Consider the following 26,559-nt stretch of genomic DNA (forward strand, 5'->3'; position numbering starts at 1 on the left):
TCCCTTGTGGTGGTCAATTGGTATAGGTGTTTTTGTAGGTAATAGTGCATAGGATGGGCCATTCCCTGGTGGAGGTTCATAGGTAAAGGTTGTGAATGGGGAAGTAGAGTCAGGGTAGCTAAGAGTGTAAATGAGCACTTTGTAGCTATGAGGTATGTCTGCGCTAATTTAAGTGAATTTGCTTCTGCTGTGGTGTTTGATATAATGAATGCCAAGGAAACGTGAGCACAGGGTGTCGGTGTAGGGCCGACCCTGGGAATGTATGTATCTGTTTGTTGTTGTTGTGGGTGTGGGTTTAGTTATGATTAGGACTAGGTACAGGTTGGCCTGGGGCTTGACCGCAGGCCATGACATGTGCTCCCTTTTTGTTGGACTCTTGATATACTGTGTTGTGAATCAACCTTTGGAAATGAAAGCAGGTGATGTGTAGGTGAGCCATGAACTTGAGATGACATGGTCTCTCCATTTGGTGACATTCTTGATGTCATATGTGTTGCAAATGAAGTTTTCAAAATGAAATACATGATCTTTAGGTGGCCTGAGAATTTAAGGTGCGGGTGTGGGTACTGTATTTGTAATGTATCATGAGTAGCATTTTTCAAATGGTATACAATCACAATTTGGTACAGATACATACACAAATCCTTCTTTAGGTCCATGGTCTCATGAAACATGGTTGCAGAGGCTGCATGTATGTTTACAAAGGAATGTAATCTGTATGATTTCATTTATAGGTTATTTTCCCTCTCCAGAACATCTAGTAAGTACATGAGGTATTCTTAGGGATGCTCTTGTTTTATTAAACAATACCTGCACATTGATCTACTACTTACTTCACACCTGATACAGTGTAGATTGTCTCAGGATTATTGTGCAGGAGAAGGAGCTGTAAACATAGCTGTTCTGAGTCATGCATGTTAATATTGTTCACAAGAGGTCGGAATTAGAACAGCAGATTGACTGCTACATTTGCAATTGACTGATATGTTTGGAATATTTCTTCTCTGTGAAAGATAGTGAGCTAAAGACTCTGGGTAAGGCTCTTGCAACCAGGAGTTATGTCTGGCAGAGAGTCTCCCAGGACCCCCCTTGTTATTTTCATATTTCAAGTAACTTTAGGTCTCACCCTAAATTACTAGGGGAATCCAGACGTGGACCCCTTGCTCACTATTCTTAGAGAGGCACAGCTACATTCTACTGATGAGGTTCAACAATACTGAAACATGTGTCTGGGGTTGCTGTTGGTACTCTTGTTCAGAGGAGAATTGCCTAGCATCTCGGTGCTGGACTGACCCAGGGCAGGACAAAGACTGATATGTTTGGGATATTTCTTCTCTGTGAAAGATAGTGAGCTAAAGACTCTGGGTAAGGATCTTGTAACCAGTACTTATGTCTGGCAGAGAGTTTCCCAGGACCCCCCTTGTTCTTTTCATATTTCAAGTAACTTTGGGTCTCACCCTAAGTTACTAGGGGAATCCAGACGTGGATCCCTTGCTCAATATTTTTAGAGAAGCACAGCTACACCCTACTGATGAGGTTCAACCAGACCGAAACATGTGTCTGGGGTTGCTGTTGGTACTCTTGTTCAGAGGAGAATTGCCTAGCATCTCGGCGACTCTGGGTAAGGCTCTTGTAACCAGCACTTATGTCTGGCAGAGAGTCTCCCAAGACACCCCTTGTTATTTTCATATTTCAAGTAACTTTGGGTCTCACCCTAAATTACTAGGGGAATACAGACGTGGACCCCTTGCTCACTATTCTTAGAGAGGCACAGCTACACCCTACTGATGAGGTTCAACCAGACCGAAACACATGTCTGGGGTTGCTGTTGGTACTCTTGTTCAGAGGAGAATTGCCTAGCATTTCGGTGCTGGACTGCCCCAGGGCAGGACAAAGACTGATATTTTTGGGATATTTCTTCTCTGTGAAAGGTAGTGAGCTAAAGACTCTGGGTAAGGCTCTTGTAACCAGGATTTATGTCTGACAGAGAGTCTCCCAGGACCCCCCTTGTTATTTTCATATTTCAAGTATCTTTGGGTCTCACCCTAAGTTACTAGGGGAATCCAGATGTGGACCCCTTGCTTACTATTCTGAGAGAGGCACAGCTACACCCTACTGATGAGGTTCAACCAGACCGAAACACGTGTCTGGGGTTGCTGTTGGTACTCTTGTTCAGAGGAGAATTGCCTAGCATTTTGGTGCTGGACTGCCCCAGGGCAGGACAAAGACTGATATGTTTGGGATATTTCTTCTCTGTGAAAGATAGTGAGCTAAAGACTCCCTTGTCATTTACATTTGCAATTGAAAGCTATGTTCTGAAACGACAGCAATACTTTTGGGGTCTGTGATTGGTTGTTATTATTCATGGGGATTTTAATGAGATCTGATGGAGTTCCATTTTGTACTGAGGAAGAACGCAAATGAGAATACAAATAATAATAATACGCATAATATGATGATTGTGGGAATGAGGGTGGATTATGTAATGCAGGGGCTGGTCTGGGAATGATTTGTTTGACAAAAGAAAAAAAGAAAGAAAATGTTTATGCCACCTCATCATGATATCAGCCCTGAAACCTGAGTGTTTATAAACATCTCAGCAGACATTTGTTAGAGCGTCCCTGACTCCTATTGGCAACAGGCCTTTCCGGTTGTTATAAAAAGAGCTGTGCATTTGCACCCAAGTTGCTGACAATGAACATTTGGTCTGTCTCGGTTGACATAAATCATAAATCTACTGATACGAAACTGTTGGTTTATTTTTTTTAAGATTTTGAGCAAGGTCACCAATTTCATGCCAATGGATCACACCAGTCTAAGACAGCCTGGACAATAAACTGTTCATCTGTATCAGAAGGTGTCATGGGACTGGAGGCCCTACCAGTGGCGTAACACAAAATGTGGGGGCCCCCCTGCGAGCCATGCTGAAGGGCCCCCCAACTCGGCAACAAATCACAGGTTGCGCCACACTCTGGGCCGGCCTAGACTGTCGCGCTTGCACAATACGCATGAACGTGCTGCTGAAGGGGTATGCCGCACACTGCACTAGGAAAAAGATATAAATATGTGTTTTAATGCAATATACAGCACACTTTCTGAGATAAATTGGCTATAAAGCCAGAGTGTTTGCAATTGTTTTGTAGGGTAACACAATCCAATACATGCAAGTCACCAACAGTGCACAGGAACATTAATGCTTCCAACTGGCTGCACAATGTAGACCAGTGTAAACACGTAATAACATTATAGTACAGAATGCCAGGCCACATTTAGACATACCTAGACTGTTTTCAGCAAAATGCCAGTCAAAGCAATAACACTCATCAAGAAGAGAGCACACAATAAAGCATGTGTCTCCATGGCCTCGAACAACACGGCCAAACTCTTTAAAATCTGCAAGGAACTGGTCAATCCTGTTGTGGTCTATACCTCTTCTGTTCCCTCCCATGCCCTCTGTACAGCTCTGGCCTCTCATTTCTCTGCTAAATCTCAGGACATCCTGTCCTCTATGTCCTCTTCCTCTCTCGGCCCATTTTGGCCATCTCTTCTCTCCTCCTCCTTTTTCCTCTTTCTCTCTGACAACACCTGACGAGGTTTCTAGACAAGTCCGATCTATGAAAGTGTCGTCCAAACAGGTGCTCCGCTGCTCCTCCAGAACCATCAAAGCCCATATTGACACCCTCGCTCCAGCCTTGGCCGATTTCTGTAATCACTCTTTCGCCACTGCAATGTTCCCCTCTCCCTTTGAGCACTCCCTTGTGCACTTACTCCTCAAGAAGCAGTCTGCTGATCCTACCTGCCCGGAAAACTATCGCTCAATCTCCACCTTTCCTGAGAAAACTCTTGGAAAAGCTTGCTATCTCCCAGCTTACTCTCCACACTGAATCTGTTGGTTGTCTCCATGACCATCAGTCTGGCTTCAGAGCTGCCAGAGGCATGGAAACTGCTCTCCTTAACACCTGTGCTGCTCTCTAACCTTGATTCCAGCATTCCTTCTATTCTCATCCTTCATCTTTCCTCTGCTTTCGACAGGGTCAACATCGCCATCCTGATCAATCGACTCTGTGAGAACCTGGGCATCACAGATCAGACCCTAGAGTGACTGACCTACTTCCACTTGGACCGCCACTCCGCTCCCAGGTCGATCGGGGTCCCATTCTCTCCGCCACCTCTCTCTACCTGTGGCATTCCCCAGGGCTCTATCCTCTCACGCTGGTTTTTCAACCTCTACTTGGCCACTTTGGCCTCCCTGATCTCTACCTTATCCTCTAACTTTCAGTGTCGTGCGGATGACTCAGCTTTCCTTCAGGCTCCCCTCATCCTCCTCTCCTCTCTTGCTCATTCCTGACTGTCTATCCATGATTCAGGATTGGTGCGCCTCCAATGATCTCTGCCTTAATGCCAGTAAGACAGAGATCCTTCTCATTGGGACCCTTGCCACTGCGTTTCCTCTCTCACTATAGCAGACCACCTTGGGCCCTCTTCCTTTGCCTTCCTGCGAGGCAAAAAACCTAGGTGTCATCTTCAACGCCATACTCTCTTTCTCTCCTAACATCTCGGACATCACCAAGAAGTCCCACTACCAGCTGCTCCTCCTCAAAGGGACTCTTCCCTTTCTCACTCTCCACCAGAAGCTCACTGTCTCTAGGCTGGACTACTGCAACAGCCACTTTCTCAATCTGTCTTCCTCTAGTCTCCGTCATCTGCAAATAATCCAGAACAGGACTGCAAGACTTAGCCTTGGCCTCAAGCCCTGGGATTGTATTTCTCCAGCCCTGAAATCTCTCCACTGGCTGCAAGGATCAAGTTCAAGAACCTTTGCATTGCCCACAAGGCGTTCTGGGGCCAGTGCCCACACTAAATCCAATGCTCTCTTCCAAAATACCTTCTTTCTCTAACCCTTCACTCAGCTACCTCCAACTCTCTAAGGCTTAGACATTTCTCCAGGCAGAGAGTGGGGGTAGACCTCTCTCCTCGCTGGTGCCTCCAACTGGAATGGCCTCCCTGCCCCTCTCAAACTTGAGGCGGACAACCTGAAGTTTCGGAAGCAGCTAAAAGCTTTCCTGTTCTCTGCTGCTTTCGCTCTCTCTCCCCCCCTGCTGACCTACCTGACCTACCTGTCTGCTGTACTGACTGGCTGCTTGGCTACCCTCAGAGTCTCTCTGAGTTCAGGCTCTTTCTTGATTGGTCACCCTTGCACTGCCTCCGGGCCTACCATGCACTTAGGGACTGTAGCTGTAACCCTGCAGTCCATTGTTCTCCTTGCACAACCAATAGCTGCTCTGCCCTGGCTGCACTTACTGAGAGCATTGCTGCCCTGTTTTCCCCTCCCCTCTCACTTGCACTTCCCTGCTCCCTTTTCCCTTGCACTTCTCGTTCTCGCAATGACACAAGGCCTAGTGAGATCGTTTGTCTTGTCCTCCCTCTATCATCCCTCCCTTGTGTACACTTGTGTACAGGCGCGTTATAAATGACTTGAATTACATCATATCATTTTATCACAGATGCCCAGAAAAATATACAATGCCGCAGTAAGAAATGGCTAGACTGGCAGCACCCAAATGCCAATCTAGCCAGGTAATTAAAGTTAGAAGGACTACTTTATCAGAAATGTCCAGTTAAAAGAAAGTCATACCAAACTGAGGAATGACTAGACTGGCTGCAGTCAAAATGCCTCTCTAGCCACTAATACCACATATCATGCCTGCTTAGCCTGGACATGGACAACCATTATGATTTATCACACAATCCTGCCCCCCCACACATCCACTCTCCCTCCCACCCATACCCCAACCTCCACAATCAGCTCCTTGGCCCAGAATTACCTCTGCGTCCCTCTTCCTTGTCCCAGAGCTAACGTATGAGGCTCCTTGCCTCATAGGTAAGTACTGGGATGAGGAACAGTGGGACTAGGAGTGATGAAGATTACAGGTAGCTAAATCAAGCATTACCTCCATGTACCTCTACCTCTTCCCAGTACTTTTGTATGAGGCAGAGTGCCTCAAACACATGTACTGCCTCGTATATAAGTACTGGGACGAGGAAGAATAGGGCTAGGAGTAAGCAAGGCATTAAACACAAGTAGTAGCGCAACACCATTGAGTTAACTGGGCTTCAGCACTACCCCCCCCTGACATTTTGGGCTATATTGACTCAACTTGGCTAACCTTTAGAGCAGTTGCCAGACCGAACAGGACACAGATTTTAAACGGCACCTGGTTTTTGCTGTTAACAAGAACCCAGCAATTACCAACGTAAAGCATTTCACTGTTAGTAGCTGCATTCAAATGCCACATTGTTTAGGCAATTGAAATCGTGATGTGGGTTTAGTACTTGCATGCCAGGGGAGTGATTGGAAGGGTAGAGAGGGAACAGGAGACTTATAAGAGAGAGTTAACTGCTTGTAACATTGAATCTGCACTAGAATAGTATCATTAAAATGCGTAAATAATTTGGATGCGCCCACACAAATAAGTTTCCCCCTCCCCACCGCATGTGAAGTTAGCGCCTCTCCCTTCATTTGAAGAGTTAGCCCCCCAAAATGAAGGTTTTCTTGTGCCCCTGTACACAAGCACACACACCATTCACCTTATACACACCCAGTCATCCACACATTTAAGTGTGCACCCTTTCACCATACACTCACACAGGTAGCCACCTATACATTTAAGTGTACACCCTTTCACCATGCAGGCACACCCACACAGCCACCCATACATTTAAGTGTGCACCCTTTCACCATACACACACAGGCAGCCAGCTATACATTTGAGTGTGCACCCTTTCACCATAGACTAATACACGCACACCTCATGGAGTTGAGGGGGGCCCTATTACTTAAAAAAGAAATTGGGGCTCATTACGGGTCCAGCGGTAACCGTGCCGGTGCTACCGGCGGGTTGCCGCCGGACCCATAAAAAATTACTATGGCCTGACTTCCCGGTGCCACCGTGCTATTTCAAGTCCGGCGGCTGGGAAATCAGGTGCTGGTAATTTCGTTAAACCCCAGACTCCACGGGAATGGGGACACAGAAGCACCTGCACCATTGTTAACGGTGCCGGTGCTTCCGTGACAGGTCTGCCTACCGTGGCTGCTGTGCCTGGCAGGGTCAGACCTGTCGGGCACGGCAGCCCCACCAGGCAGACTTGTAATATGCCGGTCCGGAAACAACAGTGCCTGTAAGCTTACCAGCACCGTTGTTTCCGGACCGACATGGTCAGAATGAGCCCCATTGTTTCTTTTTTAAGTCACTATAACTTCATTAAGAAATTATTTCAGTTAAGGACCGAACCATAATCAAAATAATTTCTTTATGATGGCTGAGTGGCTTCAAAAACAAACAATTTCTTTTTGAAGGCATAGGGCTCCTCCCCCACCCCATGACATGGAGGCCTCCAGCCTAGGGTCTTCCATGTCATGGAGTACGGGGGCCCTCAGACTTCAAAAAGAAAGTTTCTTTTTGTAGTCACTCTGCCTTCATAAAGAAATTATTTCTGTTACAGAAATGTTCTTTATGAATGCAGAGTGAATTTCAAAAGAAACTTTTTTTTTTTTTTAGAAAAAAATATTTTCATTTTTTTTTTTTTTTTTACTGGGGCCCCCTCCCAGCCATGTGCTGGTGGGGCCCCCCACACCGCGGGCCCCCCCGCACCGCGGGGGCTGCGGGGGCCCCTGTTACGCCAGTGGGCCCTACGCACCTCGTCAGAGGAGGATGTTACTGGAAACGCATGTATACCATCATGATTCATCCGGAAGAGGTCTAGCATGTGACGCCCTATGGACATGGACATAAAAGGGGACTGGTCCCTTGAGACAAATGCCCCCATTTGGGAATAAGGTACCAGAAGGCCCGTTAAGTGCCTTTCAATGTCTTGCAGCTAAGTATATGAATCATATTAAAGGAGCACACCTGGAGTGGTTTAGGAATGGGTTAATGCTAGGAGGTGCTGTCTGGTTATCTGGAAAAACTAACAGCAATACACGTCAGACATACGGAGCTGGAAGACCGATTAGGTTTAGATCCGGCAGTCACAATAACTATCGCCGATCTAGACTGCTTAATTCCTGTAAGAAAACAAGCATTCTGAAGCCTTCATTTCCTGGTCACTGGCGGTTGCCATGGAAATGGTGGTGTCTGCTCTGTAGATGTAGAACATTACTTACGTAATCACGGCGTCAAGTGACCTACTCCTTGTCTAGCCCCTCCTTTCTTTGGCCCCTTGCTTTTGAATCTGTGTTTGTACCTCAAAGCCTTGCCTTCTGCCTTTTTGCTCTGTTAGGAATCCATAGCTCTCAACTCACACGCTTTTGGCGGGTGTCAACCACCTCGTAAAGGGCAGACTCACCCGCCAAGCCTCCTGCACGCCCATTCATTCCAATGGGCGCCTCACCCGCCAAAAATAGAATCGGGTGATTTCACCCGCCTTTGCGACACAAATGGTTGAGAGCTATGGGAATCTTTGACTCCCTAACGACTCCTCTGGGTCTGTCCCATGTCTGTTGAGTCGACACATCTGAACATGGTCTGTTTTTTTTGCATTGGCTTCGTTACTGTGATTTGGTCTCTTTTCTTGCCCGCTCAACGCCTCGACCCGGATTGTTTCACGGACTGCCTTCGCATTGCCCTCTGGATGCATTACGCTTGCTTATCTGACGATTGATACTTTGTCGGAACACTCCCATTTGCTGCCTGCATTTCACCCATGCAGGGGACGTGTAGCGGAATTCCAGAACTCTTGCTGCAGACACTGCAGACTGTCAGTTACAACTGCTGCCTAGTTCTCCCTGCTGACTCCGCTCCTAGTTTATTGCATCCTTCACCTTCAAATCACAAATTGCTGACACCAACTTTTGGATTACAAAACACTCACCTTCAGCTTCCACTAATCTCTGCTCTTCTTGGATATTGGGACTTTTGCCTGCCTTTCACAAGGAACCTACAGACGCATGAACTAGAGACTGCCTATTCTTGTCTGCTCTGTTTAGGTGTCTTGGTGAACTTTAGGTGTTCTTGTGCCATCGGTTCAGGTTTCTGGACCTGCTGTCAAGTCAAGATCTCTTTTGGAACTCTTACAGAACTAGTTGTTGGTAAGAAATATTCTATCTTTGCTCCTTATCGCTGTACCTTTTATTAGTTTGCAGTACTGATCACATTAAGCTCACACCATCCATACCTGTGCTCCCTAGTATAACTTTTCGGACCATCTTTGGAATCTGTACAGGTAAATTCCTGTTCTCATTGAGGTCTTATGTTTGCCAACTCATAGGAAGTTACTAAACTGTGCATTACATTCCTTTTCAGCCATTGGTGCATCGCTGGGTCCAATCTTTCAATTAATTGACACCTCTGCATGTTTGGAATGTCATTCAGACTGGTACATTAGTGGGAAGACTTCTACTTCTACACTACAGGGTCAACAGAAGGAGAATTCTGTTACTCACCAGCTGGTTGAACTGGCCGGGGCATTGCTCAGAACCCCTGATCAACAGATCGAGGGGAGCTGCTCTGGGAATTTTCAGCCCAAGCTGGCAAAAACCTCCCAATAAAGGAAGGTAACCAGAACCGGGCCTCTTAAACCAGATGCCCTCTTAAATGCAATAAACCCCTCTGCTGTGTAGGTAATAACAGACAGAGGGGTTGATCACCCAAAAGAGCTGAATACAACACTGCTTTGCGAAGGCTGTAAAGAAACAAGAAACTGATTAGAGCAACCAGAGACGTCGTTATGGGAGGGCAAAAGGGGCCCTTGCCCAGGGCCCCCACCTTGGAGGGTATAAGAGGTGCTATTATCAGCAATGTTCCTGCACCAGATAGGGGTTGCTATAAAAACTAACATGTCATTCATATGGTCAAAGTCTAGAAATTGGTTTGTTCAGATGGGGCGTTCTAAAAAACAGGCAATGCCCTCCAAAGATGAGCGTAAACGATTAGTCCAAAGGTGAATAAAAGACTGTGGAACCAAAGTGTTCATGCTTGTATCCTGGCTTTGCCAGCAGACGATACAGTGATCCTGGTCAAATCATATATATCTTGCATTACTGTGCTGTCTTCTGTGAAGTTTGCTGGTGGCATCGTTTAGCTCATTACTTGATCTTTCTTCTTATGTAGGCCATTTGAGTGGAAGGGGTGGTAATCAGAAGATAGCAGACCAGATGGTGTAGGCATTGGGCAAGCATATTTTAAGGTCTGTTTGTTTGACACAAACAACTTTTTGCTTTTTGTATAAAAGTCAAAGGTTTTTCGGCATGTTTATGAATGACAATTTCAGAAGCCATTGTTTTGGAAGTATTTAAAGCTTAAAAGTACAAGGGACATACCTAGATTAAATCTGTTAAATTACATCGATTGGTATGCTGGTACTTATATACTTCCCTTGATGATGGATAGAATGTAGCTAGAATTATTCCCATTTTGCGTAACACCCTTCTGTAATATATTGGTTTTAAAAATTGTCAGGTTTGGAAATGTGATTTGTGTACTTTGCAAGTCAGTTTTATAAAATGAGATTGTTTTAGTACATGGTAAGAGCTGGAAAAGAAAGTGTTCAAATGCAGAAATTGCAAAGTGGCACAAATCCCAGCTTCACCCCTTAAGCAATATGTGATCCTGGGCATCTCATTCAATCTTGTATTGCCTAACCTCTCATTGTTGCCAGTCCCTAACCCTTTCAAAATAGTCAGCCCCTTAGTGTGATTTCCTTCTCAGGGTATGATTTTCATAAAAGCCTCACTCATGGTTTCACTGGCTATAGGGTTGCTTCCACTATAATAGTGAGCATTGATATACTGCACACCACAGCCACTTGTTCCCTTGATCTCTAATGGCAACGCTATTTGAAAACGATGTCCCATTTCTAATCTCAGTCTGTCTGGATAGAGGCACCTTCCTGGTAGCTTCTAATCTGCCTCCACTATCCATGCTATGGTATGTGTAGCTTTCTCCTTCCTTGCAATTGGTCTACTCTATCCATGCTTGAACACTTTTGGATTCTCTGAGGCAGCTAAATTGAGTGTTCTGCCTATTCTGGGTTACATGTACCATTTAAATACAGTCCTGCATTAATACTACAGGCTGCATACCTTCCCGGATGTTATTGATAAAAAGTATCCTGTTTCTATACTATAGCAGAAGTAACCTCTTGTAGATTGCTAATGTTGGCCTTCAAAGGCTACAACATGATTAAAGCAAGAATGAAGAGGATAAGGGGACTTAAAGGGAGTAAACATGCTTATTTTGAATGCTGCGAGGCAGGGTTTTGCTCACGGTGGGGGAGGAGGGGTGCCACCAGATGTACTTGATCACTTAATTCCTTTGGTTTGATTTAGGGGGGCCCCAAAGATTTTGATGCCCAGGGCCCCAAAAAAGCTTAAGATGGCCCTGAGAGCAACCAGGAGACAAGTTTAAACTCAGTACTCCTAATAGCAATATGGATACCTTAAAGCCTTGGGCTGAGGAGCAATGACACAGGAAATGGTAATATTGAAGGAGCCAACCCCTAGGGAAATGGAGATCTAATTACCAACACACCAATATATAGGATACCCTTTATAAGTGGTTAACAAGGAAGGCTTACCCTGAAAGGAAATTAAAGATACTTTAGCAATATGGAACAATGACAGTGTAAAATAAAATAATGGGACGGTTAGCAAGGAGATCTCAGCGGGCGGCACGCAGAGCGCAGCTAGAGCCGGGTTGGTGTAAGGTAACAGAATTGCACAAAGATGGCCCAACACACACATCACTGATACACAAGTCACTTTGAGTCCCAGAAACAAGGTCCACTAGGTTGGTTCCAGGGGATGGTCTCTGTGTTGTAGCTTAGTCAGCCAAGAGTACTACAGAAAAAGGTAAGACTGTAACAAGGAGGGCGCTTACCTAAGTTTGTTCGGTATGCTCTTGGGAGAGCACGGAAGTCAGGCAAAGTGGCAGGACGTATGGAGTATGCAATCCTAACCCGGGAATAGCCAAAAGGCTGCCGCACACCACAACCAACGCCAGATGGAACAGTTCGGAACAGGCAGGTGATGAACTGAAGGATTAAGAAGAAGGAGTCCGTCGATCCAGGAGAGACGCGTAACAAGGGAACAGGCAGAGGAAGTCCGATAAGAAGTCTGAGTCAAACATTGAAGGCTCTGTTAAGAAGGGATAGACCGTAAGGTAACTCTTAATTAGAAGTGCCTTTCAGGAGTGAGAGGAGCGATTAAATGGGCACAGGGGAAGCGGAGCTTGCGTCAACGTGCAACACGCTGTAAGCATGTCATGTGACCAGGACGCATATTCTGATTCCCAAACACAGTGACGCTTCGTTTCCAGGGAAACTGCCAATGCAGTTGCCTTTGTTGAGGTACTCCTTTAGTACGTGATCCTCCTTCAGTGATAAAGAGTACACTCAACCGGAAGGTACCTTAGCACCAGGGACCAAATCAATGGGGCAATCATAAATCCGATGAGGCGGTAGGGTTTCAGCCATGCTCTTATCGAATACGTTAGCAAACCTGGAGTATTCAAGTGGAATAGACGCAACCGGCCTGGCTGACACAGCCCCAATGGAAGACTTGGAATTTCACAGGTGACTCCCAGAGTATTGGAGCAAGCATTGTTACAGAAGGTGGAAGGAAACTGCAGCATTCCTGACAGCGAGTCTATTACCGGATTGTGGAGGCGAAGCCAAGGGATACCTAAGATCACTTTATACTCAGGTGCCTTAATGACATCAAAGACAATGTCCTCCACATGCCCGTCCAGTGTGCACATTTACAAATATACTGTTTGTTGAGTAACCAGTCCGGACACCAAAGCAGAACCGTCCACTGCACTAACCAACTCAGGTTGTTATTTGGGTACTAGAGTGATTTTAGAGGAGGTGGCAAAACTTAAATCAATATAGTTTCTGGTGGCACCTGAGTCAATAACAGCAGAAATTTTAAAAAAGGTAGCAGGCGCTCCTCTCCAGAAAGAACATGGCATGATAACCTGTTCTGAGATGAGAGTTTGCAGCACATGCTTTTTGCTCACTGTACCTTTCACAGATGGGAAATATCCATTTGCATATCAGTCTTTGTCCCGTTCACATGGGCAGTCCAGCACCAAAATGCTATGGCAATTCCTCTCTGAACAAGAGTACCAACAGCAACCCCATACACGTGTTTCAATAACAGCAGAAACAGGAAAAGCGGTACCTGACTTAATCAAGAAAGTGAGAGGTAAGCAAAGCAAGGCTTGCTGGTGAAGGAAACGGGAGTCCAATGCTAGTTTTCCTGATGTATGGACTCCATCTACTGTCGGGACCTGGCGTTTCCAGCCTTCTTTTTTGGTTTCTTGGGGCACTCGCAGAGGAGGTGTTCAGATGAACCGCAATACATACATACGTTGTGACTACAGCGGTATTCCCTCTGGGCCGGAGTTAGGGACCCCCAAAGTGCCCCTATCTGCATTGGTTCCAGAGCTGGGATAGTTGCAGTAGGAACATCTGGGAAAGAAGAAGACAGAACAGTGGGTCTTTTCTCGCCCTTCCGTTCTGCTCTACGGGCATCTATTTGAAGCATCGTGTCCAAGAGTTCCCCAAAAGCAGTCAGTACCACAGGTACCGTCGAGAGGATATCTTTCAATTCCTCTGATAAACCCTGATAGAAAACCACCGATTTTTTCTCCTCGGGCCAATCGGTTTCCGCTGCCAGCTGGTTAAAGCGGGCCAGGTAGGTCAGGAGGGGCGTAGAACCCTGTCGGCTCCAGGTCTGAAGCTTGGGTTGTATATCTCATATCAAATACCCTGCTTATGGCTGCAGTAAAGCGTCACAATTGTATAACACATGACTGTTGGACTCCAGCAAGGGATTGGGCCAGCAATGGATTGGGTCAAGAAGTGGCCGTACCCCCCAAGTGCGTCAGTGTAAAGGCAGCTTTGGTGGTAGACATAGGAAAGGAAGTAGGCCTACACAAAAAGTGTAGCTTACATTGGTTGACAAACGTCCTATACTGTTTTGGATCGCCTGAAAACCGTTCAGGTGGTGCCAGAGGGAACTGTGTAGAAAGCATGATAGGAGTGGTTTCCTGGCTAGCCAGAGGAAATGCAGAACCAGATGCAGTGGCCTCCATGGCCTCAACTTCCTGTGGAACCAGAGTAGTAACCAGAAGGTGAACAGCATCAATGCGCTGCTGCATCTCTTCCTTCAAAGAGGACATGTCAACTCTTTATTCTGCAATGAGTTGCAGGATCTGTGCCATTTGGAACCTGTGGTTATTTGTTATGGCTTCTAATTCTGTTACTCACCAGCTGATTGAACTGGCCGGGGCGTTGCTCAGAACCCCTGATCAACAGATCGGAGGGAGCTGCTCTGGTAATGTTCAGCCCAAGCTGGCAACGACCTCCCAATAAAGGAAAGTAACCAGAACCGGGTCTCCTCACCCAGAGGACCTCTTTAATGCAATAAACCCCTCTGCTGTGTAGGTAATAACAGACAGAGGGGTTGATTACCCAGAAGAGCGGGATACCACACCGCTTCGCCATGGCTGTAAAGAAACAAGAAACTGATTAGAGCAACCAGGAGACAAGGTTAAACTCAATATTCCTAATAGCAATATGGATACCTTAAAGCCTTGGGCTGAGGTGCAATGACACAGGAAATGGTAGTATTGAAGGAGCCAACCCCTAGGGAAATGGAGATCAAATTACCAACACAACAATATATAGGATACCCTTTTTTAAGTGGTTAACAAGGAAGGCTTACCCTGAAGGGAAATGAAAGAGACCTTAGCAATATTGAACAACGACAGTGTAAAATAAAATAATGGGAAGGTTAGTAAGGAGATCTCCCTGGGCGGCATGCAGATCGCAGCTAGAGCCGGGTTGGTGCAAGGTAACAGGATAGCATCCAGAATTGCACAAAGATGGTCCAACACACATACCACTGATACACAAGTCACTTTGAGGTCCAGAAACCAGGTCCACTAGGTTGGTTCCAGGGGATGGTCTCTGTGTTGTAGCTCAGTCTGCCAAGAGTACTACAGAAAAAGGTAAGACTGTAACAAGGAGGGTGCTTACCTAAGTTGGTTCGGTATGCTCCTGGGAGAGCAGGGAAGTCTGGCAAAATGGCAGGATGTGCAATCCCAACCCGGGAATAACCGACAGGGTGCCGCACACCACGACCAGCGCCAGATGGAAAAGTTCGGAACAGGCAGGCGATGAACTGAAGGGTTAAGGTGAAGGAGTCAGTTGGCAGTCCGAGTCGATCCAGGAGAGACGCATAACAAGGGAACAGGCAGAGGAAGTCTGATAAGAAGTCTGAGTCGAAAATTGAAGGATCTGGTAACAAGGGATAGACCGTAAGGTAACGCTTAATTAGAAGTGCCTTTCAGGAGTGAGAGGAGCGATAAAATGGGCACAGCGGAAAGCAGAGCTTGCGTGAACGTGCAACACGCTGTAAGCGTGTCATGTGACCGGGATGCATATTCCGATTCCCAAACACAGTGACGCTTCATTTCCAGGGCAACCGCCAATGCTGTAGGCATGGAGCAGTGTATTGCCTTGCCCTATAAAGAGCTGGATGTCTAATGCCCTGGAACCGTGCAAGTCGTGGGGCCACAGATGTAACAAATTCTGACAAGAAAAGATTGGATATTATTTTAATTCTGATAGGATTGTAAACCAACAACCGTTCCAATTACTCCTTTAACTAAACATTGATTTACATTAAGGTTGCATCTTAGAATTACTCTGCAGTTGAAGCACAGAGTTAATCATGTTTCTAATCCAACTGTGTTAGATACAGATTTCTCTAGGAGATATAGGTGTGCAGTGGTGTGTTGTCACATAGTGAGTGTCATGCCATGAACCTCTAAATTGTCAATGCAGTTTATGTGGACTTTAGTTTGTCATTCCTTTTGAAGCATTGTCTCATTTAATTGGGCACTATCTGCAAGGGTTAACATTGAACATGTGCATTGTTGATTTTTCTGGTTTAACTGGTCCATCACCTGAGGGCCTGATGTATTTTGTACATACAGTTCATGTAAAAGTGTAATTTGTAAGGATACTTTTTGTCACACCTTGAAACACTTGTGTACAGGCGAGTTATAAATGCCATATCATATCCTACATACACCAATTCTTATGCTCTTTAGAATGTTAGCATACATTCAGTCTGCTGACTGATGCATATTTTGTAGAAGTCCCTGTAGCGAAAGTGATGCCCTATATTAACATTCCGAATGAGGTTGAGTGTGGAACAGCATTATTTCTGACCTAAGGCTCTGAATATAGGTTGGCCTTTGACAGAGTTAACTTTAGGAGATCCCCATGATAGGTTTTCTTCCAATAATATTTATTTCTATCGAGTCTTAAGGATTTCTTGTATTCTGAGGTGTATTAAGGCTAGCATTAAGTTAGAGACCATACTTACCTAATCTATTATGGGAACTTTAAATTGCTGTAGAATTCTGCCTACTTCAATTGCAGCCTCTGCAGACAATTTGTGATACTTAAATTTGTTTTGATGCTCAACTAGGAGGACGAGTCTGTGTCTGTATCTTCTTGCACACATGTACAATTGTTATAATTAGACATGTTTTGCCAGAACCAACTTCACTACTAATATACAAGAGCAGAGGTTTGCAATTATTGCAATTGCATGTTTTGTTGTCATGGTGTAATCCATGTTTCATTTCACCAATCCCTTCCAGGAAACATTTAACTGCGATATGTGCACTGATAAATCTTTTTCAGACTGCTTGTATTATACTGAAGTGTTTTCTACTTAGGTATTTGCTATGTTGGCTTCATTTTAAATAAGTGTTTCTCCAAGTGATTCTTGGCTGCCTGCAAGAGATAGTTGATGCCCTTTGGGAGTTTCCTAACCAGTTTCTGTTTCTATCTGTTCTTCTTGATAACTGTTGGTTGCTAGTTTCTGAGTTACTTGTGCTTTTTTTGTGGGGCCCTGAAACAGGGTAATTCATAGAATTTCGCACAAAAGTGGCGCACGCGATTGGTGCACAGTGTGCGCGTGTGAATGTCTGCGCCAGCCGCGTGCGCTAAAATCAATTTCCGTGCACAGCATATTCATGGGTTTTAGCCTCCAAAACCAGCCGTGGCTCAGAGTGGCGCAGCGACCGTGCAGCAGCGCCAGTTACGCCCCCAAGAACGCCCCTAGCGCAAGGAAACGCCATCAAAATCCCCAATCCAGCGCAAAGGGCTGTGCTAACGCTGGACCAGTTTGCAGGGCTGCCAAACAGAAAACACCAAGCGGGGAACGTGTATAACTGGGGTTCGCGTGAAGTTTCACACGCGAAAGGGCCCTGTGCGAGCGGGGTACGTGTATAACCGGGGTTCGCGTGAAGTTTTTCACGCGAAAGGGCCTGTTCGAGTGGGGTACGTGTATTACTGGGGTGCGGGGAAGTTTGACACACGAAAGGGCAACGCTCGTGCGCGATACGTCACAGACGCACTTACGCGCTAAGGGCCTTTGGTCCAATGAAATCATGTACGTGTGCTGACCCGCTTACGTGCTAAGGGCCTTTCCTCGAATTACATGCTGACGTGCAATTATTTTCACGTGCCAAATCACTCCGTATCAAGCGGGCTACACATACACACACGGAAGACCACGCTCCTGCCCTGAAGGCCATTTTCCTGCCCCCCATAGCCCCGAGCACGCTCCCACCTGCCATCTGCTGCTGCCTGACTTTCTGCTGCCCACGTGCCCTGCTATTTGGTGCCTGCACATCAGCCATCTGCAGGGGTCCAGTTGCTGTGTCCACCCCTGCTGGAACAGAAGACTCCCGACTGGGATACCATCGCTCCACAGCCCAGCCCCAGGACCCAGTTGCCCACCCACTCCTGCCTCTGGGGTTGCCATGTCGGGCACATCTCCATCTGGCACCACTGGCAACCCCCAGCCAGAGAGGCAGAGGGCCACCAGCTTCACTGCCACCGAAGTTGGTGTCCTGGTGGAGCATGTCCTGGGGCATTATGATGCCCTCTTCGGAACATCACGCGCCAACAAGGAATGACGGGAGAGGATCTGGGACGACGTAGTGGTTGCCATCAACGCAGAGTGGGTGGCAACCCGCGACATCAAGCACGTCAAGAAGCGCTGGGAGGACTTCAGGTCCAGGACCCTCCACAAGGCCCGGTGCCTCGCGGAGGGGGCTGGGCATGCATGAGTAACACCCAGATGAGGGTCCTGGAACGCGTAGGCCCAGCGCTCCACGCCCAGATCCTTCGGAGGCAGACCCGTCCGGAGTTGAATGGTAAGTGGCCAAGCATTGCTGTATGAGACAGGGCATGTTGCAGTGTGCTGGTAGTCTGATGCTTGCCTGTATGTGTGACATATGCCATGTATGGATGTGTGTGTGCAGGGACATCATGGTCATGCATGTGGGACCAGTTATGTGTGAACCACATGGTTGGTGCATGTAATTTAATGCAACATGGGGATCTCTATGCGGAATGCACACATGAAAGCATGACTGTCTCTATTCCTGGACATGAAGGGGGGGTGATGAATGGGTGCTGATGTCATGTACATGTATGGTGCACATGTGTGTGTGTGTGCCAGAGAAGTGTGTGTGTGACTTTGAAGCGCCATGGCTGCATGTGACTTTGAAGGCAACATCTTTGTTTACAGGGGCCCTTCTACATGGATGTTGATGTTGATTTCAGACGCCAGGACTGTTTCTGCATGTGTGTTGTGTGCATTCACCCATGTGTTGTGGAATGACAGGATGGAAGTGACATTTGACAGTGCCACTCATGTGTTATTGCTTCCTGTCTAGGGTATTTTGTACTGTACCCTGATGCTTGTGTTTTATGTCTCCCTCTACGCAGCGTCAAGTGAAGAAGAGGGTGGAGACGGCGCTGTGGAGCCAAGCGGCGGGGATGCCTCCACTGGGCGGTGACGCAAAGCCCAGCCACCCTCCCAGGAATTACCATCATCCGGGACCAAGGGGGCTGGTGCTGCGTCTGCCACAACGGCTGTGGCGGAAGGGCCGGGTGAGCCCCCACAGGGGCTTCCAATGGCAGAAGACGGTGTGGAGACATCCAGGTTGGTGATCTCCACAGAGGAGGAGGAGCCTGCTACTGAGCCACACATGGGGCCTGGTGGGGGTAGTACCACTGGTGAAAGTGGTCCAGGGCCAAGGTCAGGAGGCAGCACAGGTCACCTTGGAGGGGCCTGTGCATGTCGCTGTCCCTGACCCTGTGACTGCACCACCATGCACCAGCAGGGAGGCCCCGTCCCAGGCCCGTCCGCAGGTAGGGGAGAGTGCCATGTCATCTGCCTCTCCACTACCTGCGGACGAGGGGTCCCACAAACGTATGGGCTCCGTCCTGGTTGATGGGTCCCTACATGTGACGCGCACTCTGGCGGACCTCTCCTCCTCTGTGGAGACTATGCACCAGTCATTCTCCACACCGTCTTCCAGCCCAGATTCCACCAGGGCCCCCTGTGGACCTGGCCTGACCAACACAGCCAGCTTGGTGGAGCTCACATCCCTGCCACAGTCGGGAGTCGGTGGCCCAGCAGGGGTGGACACCACAACTGGAGACCAGCTGATGGAGGATGTGCAGGCACCACCCGACATGGCACATGGACAGCAGCAGCAGGAGCAGGCTCTAAGTGGGAGCCATCATGTCTCGGGGCCTTCGACATCGGAGGGCAGGCATTGGCCAGAGGGCAGGAGGACCCAGGACTGAAAGTGTCTTCCGTGTGGCAGCGGTTAGGCCATGCCATAGATGCGGAGCGGCAGCAGTCAGGGCGGAGAACTCCATGCGGAGGGCCCTGAGGCGGGCCGAGTGCCTCGAGGCAATTTGAAGGCAGTTGGAGGAGAACATGTCGCCGTCCCTGCGAACCCTCGGGGCCATGGAAGAGGACCGCCTCCAGGACATTGAGCAGGAGTCTGATAATGCCCTGGCCCGGTACATCCAAAAGTGAGCCGTCGGACTAGCCTGCTGCCCTTGTAAATAGTTTTTAGAGTTAGGTTTCCTTTTCGTTTCCTTTTATTTGTGGTCAATGGACAATGCCACACAAATTCGAATTTAGGTATATTTTTAGGTAGTTAGGTAGGTAGGTTTCAATTTTTTTGGTTGGGATCATGGACCCTTTACATCCTTGCACAATGTAATGTAAATAGTTGGACTATGGATTGATTTATCTTATTTTCTGTATTATGAACATGAAGCAATGGAGATTTTTTTTAACATTTCCTTTGGATTTGCGTTGTTGGAGGGTGACTTTGGACTGTTTTTCTTTCAATTTTTTTTGGATTGGTTATCATTTTCAGTCAATCATCTTTTTCACATGCTTTTAATTTCATGTTTCATATTTTGGTATGCTTTCATTTCATTTTTGATTTCATGTACATAATACATTTACATTTTTTACTTCCATGTGTGGGATTCGCTCATTGGGTTGATGCATGTGTAAATGTAGGATTACACAAGCAATGCCAACCAGTGTATGTGTGTGACGGACATGTGTTGATGTACATAGTTGATTTTTGCTTTGTGTCATGAGATCAGCATTTCACTGCTGGGGGGTGGGGGTGCAGCGGGACATGAGTGGGACATGAGTGGGGGCCTGTTGGCAGGTGCCCTGCACTGCTGGGGGGTGGGGGTGCAGGGGGACATGGGTGGGACATGAGTGGGGGCCTGCTGGCAGGTGCCCTGCACTGCTGGGGGTGGGGTGCTGGGGGACATGAGTGAGACATGAGTGGGGGCCTGCTGGCAGGTGCCCTGCACTGCTGGGGGGGTGGGGAGCAGGGGGACATGAGTTGGGGCCTGCTGGCAGGTGCCCCTGACTGCTGGGGCTGGGGGTGCTGGGGGACATGAGTGGGACATGAGTGGGGGCCTGCTGGCAGGTGCCCTGCACTGCTGGGGCGTGGGGTGCAGGGGGACATGAGTGGGACATGAGTGGGGGCCTGCTGGAAGGTGCCCTGCACTGCTTGGGGGTGGGCGTGCTGGGGGACATGAGTGAGACATGAGTGGGTGTCTGCTGGCAGGTGCCCTGCACTGCTGGGGGGTGGAGGTGCAGGGGGACATGAGTCAGGGCCTGCTGGCAGGTGCCCTGTACTGCTGGGGGTGCAGGGGGACATGAGTGGGGGCCTGCTGGCAGTTGCCCTGCACTGCTGGGGGGTGGGGGTGCTGGGGGACATGAGTGGGACATGAGTGGGGGCCTGCTGGCAGGTGCCCTGCACTGCTGGGGGGTGGGGGTGCAGGGGGACATGAGTGGGACATGAGTGGGGGCCTGCTGGCAGGTGCCCCTGACTGGCTGGGGGTCAGGGTGCTGGGGGACATGAGTGGGACATGAGTGGGGGCCTGCTGGCAGGTGCCCTGCATTGCTGGGGGGTGGGGGTGCTGGGAGACATGAGTGGGGGCCTGATGGCAAGTGCCCTGCATTGCTGGGGGGTGGGGCTGCTAGGGGACATGAGTGGGGGCCTGCTGGCAGGTGCCCCTGACTGCTGGGGGTGGGGGTGATGGGGGACATGAGTGGGACATGAGTGGGGGCCTGCTGGCAGGTGCCCTGCACTGCTGGGGGGTGGGGGTGCTGAGGGACATGAGTGGGACATGAGTGGGGGCCTGCTGGCAGGTGCCGTGCACTGCTGGGGGTTGGGGGTGCAGGGGGTCATGCGTTGTTGATCAGTAGTGCAAGGTGACATGTGGCTTGGCTGGGGGACATGCCCATGGTGGATGGGCTGCCTGCGGGACATGACCAGGGGTGCAGGGTAGTCCCCTGTGGTGTGGGCTGTCTGCAGGGTCCGTGGAGGGTGTAGAGGGAACACCTGGGAGGACCCACACTGCCAAATCACGTGTAGGACTCCCATGCACCCCCGAAATACACGTACCCTGCTGAAATGGCGTGTGAGACTTTCCGCGAACCCTGTAATACACGTACCAATTCTTCTTTTGGCGGGGGTGTTGCCAACACGCACACGTGCATATCTTTCACATTCTATTTCCAGGCAGACGGTGAGTTCCGCACGTACTTAGCAACTGTGCTTGCTCCGTGTGTCGCGTTCCCCTTCAGAGATCATTGTAGGCTGCATTTATTACACGTACTCTTATTTTTGTGTTTTCTTGGGCTGCCTGTGCGTTGCGTGACCTGTCATCTTCCCCCAGGGGTCACAGACAGCCTTGTTAGAGCACTAGGGTACGAATTACATCTGGTATCGTACCCCTTTGACACCCAATTGCCCAGGACAATAGTTTACTGCAACTCCCATACGCACAACATCATCAGTGCCATGGCTGGGAGGCGACCAAGCGGTAAGGGAGGCAAAGGTGGCCGACCCTCAAAAGGTGGGCGTGATGGGCGTGGTAGGGGACGTGGCCGGGATTTGCAGGGTACCTCTATACCCCCATGTGTGGAGGAACAATCAGGGACACCCATGCCCCCCCATGGTTGAGGGAAACATGGCTGACACCATCCAAGCACAGGTCCTGTTGGACCAGCCCATTGTGGCACCTAACCTGGCACAGGATGACTCCGTGCTGACTTCCAGGTTAGCAAGTCTAGGCCACGTGTGGCGGTGCATGTTGTTGTCACCAATCCACGTGGATCTGGAGCAGCTATGTCATCTGCTGCCCCAAGTATGCAGGGTGGGGAGGCTGCAGGGGCAGCTGCAGCTCCATCCACCCCAGCTCTGACTCTCCCAGCCAGGACAGTGTCAGTCTCGGTCCATCAAACTGACATTCCACCTGCCAACATTACTCTGCAACCAATGCCTGCATCAAGACCTATGGTCATTGTGCATTCCCACACTCCTACTACCCAGTCCACCGGTGATTCTGCCCCTACTGGCCAGAGCGGCGTAAGCCACTCTGGCTCTGCTCCACCTTTAAAGAAGAGGAAGAAGGGTGCTCTGGCACGACAGGCTGAGACCCCAGACACGGCTACACACTCTGGCACCTCAAGGAAGCCTTGCTTTAATGATCCAGAACTTGATGCACTTGTGGGCTATGTGTCGGCACATAGCCACGAAATAGTGGTGACTGCAGGGTGCAAGACCACACCTGGTCGACGTAGGGCACACTGGCAGACCATCGCTGACCGCATAAGTGCCCTTGGATTTGTGAGGTGCACAGCTGATGATTGCTACAAGCGGTGGAATGACCTGAAATGCAGAGCAAAGAACAAGCTGGCCTCAAATCATGCCGCTACTCTGGTGACTGGCTGTGGGTCTCCACAAGAGGACAACAAACTCACTGAACATGAGTCTGTTGCTGGGGCCTTCGTCACAGAGGAACAGATCCAAGGTGTGGGAGGACTACTTGATTATGATGCATTGTCCGGTGAGTGCCCATGCATGTGTGTGTAATGCATTTGTATGTTGTTTGGGTGAAGGGTTCTGATTGAGTGCCAGGTGAGGGTGTATGTGCCTGAGTGGTATGGGTCACCCATGTGCTTCATCCAAAACATTCAGCGGCCTTGGATTTGGGTGTGACAGTATCCCTTCTGCCCACATTAGTAATTTGGCTCAACATTACGGCAGTTGCCCTTGAAGTGGCATCTTGCAACATCATTGTTTGTATTTTTCAGTGTTCGTTCAGGCTGATTGTTTCAATTCTCCCACTTTTGCTACACATTCCTCAGCCCTATTGTCACATTTGTGACATGCTTCTGTCATTGATGAACCCCACATTGGCCCACATGTGTTACCTTGTTAGATGAATGATTTGACCATTCAGGCTAATTGAGTATTGGCCTGATCACAGGAATTTTTAGGGCCTGTTTGAATGAGGAACATGATAGTTCTTTCCTGTCATGTTGAAGTGCACAACCATTGATGTGTACATCGGCCTGCAATCACAGTATTTTTGTACACTGGATGTGTTGCAGTGTGTGGCACATGCCTATTTTGTCACACTATGTAGCATTTTTCATCTCATCATGTCCATCTCACATGGATGGCTGACAGTATTCATTCACTGACATATGGATGTACTTGTGGAATGTACCATGGCTATGGTACATGCCATCTGTGTGATGGCATGTGTCATGTATGTGTATTGGACATGCCATTCACAGGCCAATGTGTGATAGCAGTTCTACCCAGCATGCAGCAAATGTGTTGCTCTTCCATGTTGGTGTCATCAGTGTCTGCCTTTTGCCTCCCCTTCCAACTCAGTGACAGTGCATGCATGGAGGGTTATAGTCATGTGGGACATGTGTAAATCATGTACTGGTTCTGTAGCTTGTCAGGCCTATTTGTGTGCTATGGTGCTAATGCTTGTTTCCATTTTTTGTCTTTCATGTGTTTGCAGGGGATGATGCACTTGATGCTGTTGAGGTTGAGGAGATGGTGCAGACCCAGGAGGAATCTCAGGCACGACCGGGCACCAGTGGGGGACGTGGTGTGGTGGTGGGTGAGAACCCAATCTTGCTGCAGAACATTCTGTTGAGGGGTGCCTCTGGGTGCACCTCCCCAGACCTCTATTCAGGTGCTGATTCGGATGATGAGACCTATGTGCCGTCGCAGGTAAGTGTTTCTGGCAAGGATTCTGTTCTGTCCAACCCACCTGTACCAGGGGTAGAACCCTCTATGGGGATGTCAGTGTTGGTAAATCCGCCTTTGGCGGTTACGGATTCAGGGTCAAACTCCACAACATCTGACCCTGTTCCTGGGCCAGCAGATCAGAGGGGGAATGCAGTCCTGCAGCCTCAGGCAGTGCTGGCACAGCAAGGCGCAGTACGCCTTGCCCCAAACAGGTGGCCATACGCCACCAGGCAATAACGCATGGGAACAATCCATGTACGGTATGGCAACCCAACAGGCAGCATCAGTTGAGATGATGGCTCAAGCAATGGAGAGGGTGGCCACTTCCATTGTCCCCCCTGAAAGGCAGATGGAGCAACTACAGCAGGCAACAGACTCCATTTGCCAATCACACAGGGAGGACATGTTGGCATCCAACAGGGACCAACGGGCGACACTGGAGACTCTACACCAATCAATATCAATAGAGTCCCAGGGCCACAGGGAAGCCCGGAGGGTAGAACTCCATCACCTCAGGGAGACTCTTGTTGACCTTGAGGCTTCCACTTACTTGAGGACAGAACAGCAGCTGGAGCGGCTCACATGTTCGCTCTCAGCTGAGATGCAGGCAACTCGGGAGGAGATCCGGGCATCACGTCAGGTGCTGCATGGGGATCTCCGCACTATAATCCTCCAGAACGAGACCTTCCACACCCGCATGCTTGCTGCCATGGAGGACCATACCAGGGCTTTGCGTGGGCTGTCTCCCATAGCACCACCACCTCCTGTGGCAATACCACCTCCTGTGGCAGCAGCAGAGGGTGATGAGAGCGACAGCAGCAGTTCTCCCACATTGGCATAGCCGTGCAGGCCATGAACCCATGGAGGTGTTTTTTTCCCAACATCCACACAGGTGGGTGTTGGTGCGCACCCTGTCCTCGGACCTCCTGGGTGGCCTCCCCCCCACCCCCCACATGGCCATTTTTGATTTTTGATTTTTTTTTTTTTTTTTTTTTTTTACAGTGTGTTGCCTTGTGTGGCTCCCGTGGGCATCTACTGTATTCCGGCTGGGCACATGCAGGCTTGTCCTGAGTTTGGGTTAGATGCTTGGGTTCGTGAGACACACACCCCTCCTGCTTCCCGTTTCCATGGGCTTGCAAAGGGTGTGCCCAAGTGACAGTGACTTACACGGTGACGTAGGACTCCCATGAGCTGTGTGGGCAGTCTGTACTCAATGCTGTGTATACATTCCTAGTGGATATTGTTATTGAATTGTACACTGAATGGTGTATTGCTATGTGCTTGTGCATCCATGTCTTTCGCCTAATTTGCAGGTTAATTCCTCATGTCTTCACAAGGCTGTCTACTTTGGAGATGGAGTTCATGTTGTAAGCAGTGCACTTAGACATTTGCGTGGCAGCAGCACTGTACAGTTGGAAGTGGACGATGTGCTGGCATGATCAGGTTGTAAGACTACCACTACTTTGACTTAATACTGTCATGTTTTTGCAATGTTTCATGGTGTGTTGCTGTATTGTGTTGGTGGTAACTATTTGTTCATGTGTGCTGTTTGTTATTGATTACTGGGAGCATATTGTCTGTCATGTTTGAGGTTGTCTAGCTGCATTGTATTGTTGGTAAGTATTTGGTCATGTGTGTTGTTAGTTCTACATTACTGGGAGCATATTGTGTGTGGGCAGTTTCCATTAGGGACACAGTACTTTGACACTTGTGTCATGTTTTGGGGATTGCTTTGTTTGCTCTCACATAGCATGACATGCCATGGTGTGTTAGTTGGCGGTGCTGGGGAGGGGTTGGGTGACATGGCACTGTTGTCATGTTCTATTTTGCAAGGGGGTAATGACTTTAGTAACATAGAAGTGTGTCTTTTGATGACACAGCATTGGTGGTGTTTGTGTAGTTAGGGATTCACACAATGTTACAATTCCAGGTGACCAATCTCAGGCTGGTATGGTTGTAACAGTAGACGGTCCCTTATGTCATCATCATTGATTGTGAGATGGTATGTGCCAGGGCTGTGTGCACTCCACAGGGGTGTGATTTTAGGTGAAGTAATTAGCCACCAGCTGCG

This window comes from Ambystoma mexicanum, chromosome 5p (assembly GCF_040938575.1).
Source record: "Ambystoma mexicanum isolate Mex_15411 chromosome 5p, UKY_AmexF1_1, whole genome shotgun sequence".
Taxonomy (NCBI): Eukaryota; Metazoa; Chordata; class Amphibia; order Caudata; family Ambystomatidae; genus Ambystoma; species Ambystoma mexicanum.